General features: G+C 42.7%; 1 protein-coding gene across 8 annotated transcripts in view; it reads right to left on the reverse strand.

The window, feature by feature from the left end:
• Positions 1-5,333, reverse strand: part of chl1b (cell adhesion molecule L1-like b) — a 76,105-nt gene extending 70,772 nt beyond the window's left edge. For 3 of the 8 annotated variants that reach the window (XM_036983341.1, XM_036983340.1, XM_036983342.1), the window contains exon 1: positions 4,704-5,029. The gene's annotated coding sequence lies outside the window, so the exon portion shown is untranslated. Of the gene's footprint in view, positions 1-4,703; positions 5,032-5,315 lie in introns of those variants that run through there. The other 5 variants (XM_036983339.1, XM_036983337.1, XM_036983335.1 and 2 more) reach the window with 4 other exon arrangements.
• Positions 5,334-6,000: the final 667 nt, after the last annotated feature.

Raw genomic sequence — 6,000 nt, forward strand, 5'->3', positions numbered from 1 at the left:
TCCAAACAAAACAGGAGTTACATTTTAATATTATGGGAAGCCGCAAAATGGTGAGCACACGCGGCTTAGACAATTATGGTGGAGCACCTGGGGCTTGTGTTTGTGTACACTTGGATGTATGGGGTCACTGTGCATACGGTTGATGTTTGTTTGCGTCTGTCTACCCACCAGATTCATTCAACAACAACGCCATATGGTTGTGTGCACAACATGCACCTATTTTCATTGCCCAGTTGGTACGAGGAAAGTTGTACTCTATTACATAGCAGCGCATGTAGTAGATGTTAAACATAAGCCTTGTGTATCCTTTGTGTAGTCAATATTCTCCTAAATTACACTCCCCATTGTCCTTAGTGGTTTACATAAAATTTACCCATCAGCTGAGAGGGAAGGAAGGGGGAACTTTCTGCTACCTCATCGTATCATGCTACTTGAGACAACGGCACTTTTCCTTGTCCAGATCTGCCTGTCCCCGAGCCTGTCTGTCACATCTGTCCCGTCTTCCTCCGTCCTGTCTGCTCTTATACAGCTTGTCCCTTTGGGGGCGCCTTGTAACCTTGCCCATGCAACAACCACAATACCCTCTGCAGGAACACAGCAAAGGAGACTGTGATCCCCCCTCTATTCCATTCAGGACATTTGTCACTTTTATGTCTTTGGTCTTTGTTCAGTATTTTTTAATATTCACGGGTTATCTGGAATGAGATTAAACTGGGAATAATGGTGATATTCTGCTGGCTTTCATTCGGGATCATACAGATGTAGGATCTTCATTTGAGCCAGTTTGCTACAGCAGGAAAATAACCCTGCAGCAACAGGGAATGTGAATTATTACGTGGATTATAATTTATGGAGATTTCTTGTAGTTCATGCAAACCAAGTCTGACATTTTAAAGTGGGAATTCCACACTTTAAAAGCCTTTTGAAACCTTGAATACACTACAAGTTTGCATTTCCTAATTCTCAGCAACAAAAGAGTGATCAAATGAAGATCCTACCGCTGTAACTACTTACTCTTTATGCTAAGGCTGCCGGGTTTGGTTGTACATTTGAGGACCTCGTGGATTCGCTGGCCTTTTCATTGTGTGTTTTTTTAAACATATACTGTATTAGATTCACTTGTGAAAATTCAGACCACCACAAAACAAAAAGCACTATAAATCTGAATGATAATAGGCGTGCAGGGCTAGAGTGGCTCAGGGCTACATTGTAAATCCTGTTCTTTCAGAAAGGCAATGTACAGTTGGCTCAAACGGCATCCAATAGAACCTAATCCCATTGGTTGTGCTTCTCATTCCTATGAAAACATTGCAGGATGAAAAATGCAAACATGATTTTGTGGATTTGTTTTTCATAAAACTGTACAAAATTGTATTTGAAGCTGCCATTTTTCACCATGTACTGAGGCAGAACAAGTAAGATGCTGCCTGTTTCATTGAGAAAAGGGAAAGACGATTTATTTCTCATGGAAAAGCCTTTCACAAATAGCCTAAGGCACCATAAAGGGGAGACATGTCTAATATGGAGCTGTGAATGCCTCTGCCAGGACATAACAATAACCACAAACTGCCTCTTTCTGAAAGAACACATGACAACATCTGAGATATGACAAGCTTGTAAGCCTATAGCCACAAGCAAATGATAATCCGGACTGCAATAAACCAAGTGCACTGAATGGGACAGGGCTTCACTCTCTGCAATGGCATATCCTTTAGTCATGTCACATGGAGAATGATAGCCCCAGCCAATGCCTTAAGCACGGAAGTGTACAGGGGACCTTGCCAGCGAGAGAGACAAGCCTCCTATCTCCCTCCCACTGGGTTGTTCCGGGAAAGGAACCCCTGAACATGTGCGATAACATTGACCTCATTGCAGGTTTGTCCTTCAGTGTTAGGTTTGAAGATGAATTGTCCGTGCAGAGCAGACTGCCATTGATCATGTTCACCCAGTGTCCCCAACAATACAGCAGCCTGTTAAAGGTGATCGCCAACTCTTATCATTGCATCTTCATCATCCCCCACCCAACCCCTCCAAGGCTGAATGGACAGAATCGCTCCTTTGCCGCTATCTCTCCCCGAGTCTATTTTAAAAAGGTATCATAATAAGTACGGATACTGTATGCACATTTCCAGAAAAGCAGGCAGGGATTATGGAGAACGATAAATGAATATTTCATGCAACCAAACATATTTCCAGAACATACAGGGCAGATTGCTTCTTCCTCCTGTCACCAGCAGTAAACATGAAAGAGGAGGGCTCAGGGCAGAACTGCAGCACTGTGAACACTGCCTGCACTAAAGGGAGCAGGAGTTGTCACTGTAATAGCTTGTACCGACGGAAGTTCAATTAGGCCTGGGTACTTGCTAGGCTCCACCACACCTTCCAACACGCTGCTGATGCGATATAGAGTCTGCTGTCTGGAGTACAGCTAGGCGTGTCACAATGTTTCATATAATCAGTGTTTATGATATCGGTATCTGTTCCTGGGTCAGTATAATTGCTCTCTCTGTCACAGTCCAAGGAGGGTCAAGAAAGGCTAATCTGTGTTATCTATCGCCAGTGTTTTAGAGATGAAGGGATAAAGGGGCATCATCAATGGGCAATTACATCTGTACAGCAATTCATCTCTGCTTCCTGTTGTCAAGCTCATCTCTAATCTCTAATAGTAGCCTGTGTGTCTAATACGGATTCCATCAGTCAGGAGGGTGCCGGTAGAATAATGGAGTGTCTTTCTCTCTCCCTCCCTCCTGCTTCTTCCCTCTCCCTCCATATCCCTGTCTCTCTCTCTTCCTCCCCCCCCCCCCCCCCCCCAACACACACACACACACACACACACACACAGTGTGTCTCTCACAGCTTCAAAAGTCATGCTGTCTCAGGAGGCATTGCTTATTTGTATTAGGGATTGCATGTAAATGAAAAGGCAATGCAGCAAATGTAGTTACAGGCACAGGTGTGTGTTTGCATGACTGACTGTATTCTGGTCTGTGCATGGAAGAGAGAGTAAGGGAGAGGGTAAGGGAATGAAATGGATATCGTCTGAGTCTACTGTTCAGTCTTCAAACTATGTTGAATGTCCATGCCAGTAGCTTTTACTACCCTGACACAATCTGGTATTTTTCATGCAATTTCTTGACCTGAAAACAAAATAGGCATGAAATCTGTCCGGTCGGATTCGCATGTTAAGTGGTGAGAGATGTTGCCATGGCTGACCTGGACCTGTAGGGAGTTGGTGGTGGAGCCCTTCCTTGTCCAATTACACTGGACTTCATTCAAGTTGTTTGGTGAGAAGTATTCGACCTACTTTTAGGCACAAAGCACCAGTGGCCTGAATACTGAGAGGCTTGGGACGACGAGTGATCCCCGGGTACCATGAGAGGCTCCATCTTTAGCGTGGAGTAATAATGAGCTACCTGGTGGTATATAAACTCTTTGTACATACATACTGCAGGATCTAGGTATAGGCCCATCAATCCACATTGGATGTGCCTGGCCACCTTTGCCTGGGTAAAGGGGTAAAAAAGAACTTAGGGACAGGCTGACTTGCCCAGAAATGGAAGTGTGACCTTCACAAGGTCCCTCTAATTGATGTGGCTTGGCAAGTGTTGCTGCACACAAGCACAAGGCGGAGAAGAATGGAAGCATATCAAAAACGGGACAAAATTGAGCAGAAGCTATGATGTGTTTTCCTCTTAGGTTCTCCAAGCACGTAATCCCCAAGAGGCACTGTACTGTGTGTTGGGAAACAACCGACCAAAATGTTTACTACTTAGTCGCTTTAATGACTAAAAGCACATTCTGAGAGGAATCACTGAGGCAAAACAAAGCGTGCTTCATTATGCTGTACACACTGGTATCTTTAGACTCGCACAAAAACGAATCATCATCACCGGGCTCAATCTTGCTCAAAATCAATTATGGAACGTAGAGGCTCCAATAATAGCAATCTGCTGCTTCAAATGTGACTTACATTTTACTCATTAAAGACAAAATCACTCATCATATTGTGAGGCCATGTGCTCTCCACAAACAACACTTGCCTCATAATCCACAGCAATGCATATGATGGAGATGCATTTCCTTGATGGAGAAAAGTAGCTCACAGTGGCAGATAACAATAGGGGCGGGGGTCAGTTTCTCCCCATGCCCCCAATAACACATTAGGTATAAGGTGGCCACAGGGTTTGTTGTCTGGGCTACCATTCCATGTTGTGAAGAAAAAAAAAACTGAAATTCTGCACTATTGACTCAGCATCCCTGCCAACAATAGTATTGCTATGCAACATAAAACACTATGCATGCTGTGTGATCAATGGATATTGTTTTAAGAAATCCATGTAGATGTAAGTGAAATCAATGAGATGAACGCATGTAAACCAACATTGTTTACAATGGCATTACAATGGCAATAGAGACATCCATTCTAGGCTACAGCTAGTTGCATTAGCGTATGAGTGAATTTTATGTTCACTCTGACAATTTTTATTTTATTTTAAGTCATTCTTCTATGATTAGCCTATAGCGAATTGCCTATCTTAGTAGCCTACTTGATACACCGGCTATGATTATTTATGCTTGCCAACTTTGGAGCAAAGTATCACAAAATGACGAACTAATGAACAAGAACAGATTAGGGAGAAAAACATTTATGCATTTACCGTAAATATATACAAAGACAGATTTGCGAAAGTAAATACACTTACTTTTTTTAAAGAGCAGGTCCTATCGTTCAAGCAGTTTGCGGAGGTTGAATTTCGTTTACAGCCGCCTGAGATACTTATCGCTACTGAATCTCAAAACGTGCGCTCAGACGGAACTAGAATGACACGAGAACGCGTTCCTCACCGTGGACGCTATCGCTCCCCCTGAAAAAAAAGAAAAAAGCTAAAGTAATAGGTTGTCTCTTACAAAGACATTCAGAGAAAGGGACCCTATCGCTGTCAATAGCTTTTAGAAATCCATGGCAACCGAGAAAACCCTCCACAACTTCTCAACGGTGTGACCGGGTTAAAACAACCTCAATGACAGCAACGTTATTGCGCTAGCAAAATGGGCAAGCAGGTTTCGGGGAGGAGGGGGTTGACAGACAACTGGAATGAAGACATACAGTACATTGAATGGGAGGAAAATTGAATTGAAATTGTGAGTGTAAATCAGAGGAAAGGGGAATTAGAATTGTGAATGTAATCAAACAAATTCACAGGATATGGCAGATAGATTATCCAAGGGAATGGGTGGTATAGGAACCACATAATGCAGGTAGGATTTTAATGAGCCACACAATACAAATATATATATATATATATTTTTAATACATTCACCTAATTTGTGTCGATACGTCAACAGCTAATTCCCAATGTAGGAGAACCTAACGGTCATATTAGGGAGGGAGACACCATACTACTCCGTGTAGGGAGGGATTGTTTCACAACCTCAGACAGCAGCAACATCATTAAAGCACTTGCTCAATCTCTGTGCCACTGATCAGCTGTGCGGGGTGGGGGAGGTCAGGTAGCAATCAAATTAGCTTTTCAACCTCCACCATATTACTGGGTGCTAATTTGAAATTTTCAGGAGACACCTGCCATCTAAACTCTGCTCAGTGACGAGTAACACGCTGTAACAAATTAGAAATGCATGCTGTCAGCTAGGTTATAAGGGCAATAGTTGGATACAGTTATTCTGGGTAGCTGTTGCTGTGGTCTGGAGAGGGTCAATTATTCAAGGAAAAAAATATATGTTTATGGCTGAGAGTGATGTAATTGGATGACAACACTGCCCCATGACCTAGGACCTGTTTTTTTTTTTTTTGTAAAATGTTACAGGCTACTTTCAAAACTATTCTATACATCCCTTTCCACATTCAATAGATTTCACCATGTTCTCTCAAGTGCTTAACCTGATACGTCTGAGAGAGGGAATGAACAGACTGAATAGAATCCAACCTAATCTAATTCAGGCCATTTTAATCACATTGACGGGACTACACGATGCATTCAA

Source organism: Oncorhynchus mykiss, chromosome 7, assembly GCF_013265735.2.
Source record: "Oncorhynchus mykiss isolate Arlee chromosome 7, USDA_OmykA_1.1, whole genome shotgun sequence".
In the NCBI taxonomy this organism is placed as follows: Eukaryota; Metazoa; Chordata; class Actinopteri; order Salmoniformes; family Salmonidae; genus Oncorhynchus; species Oncorhynchus mykiss.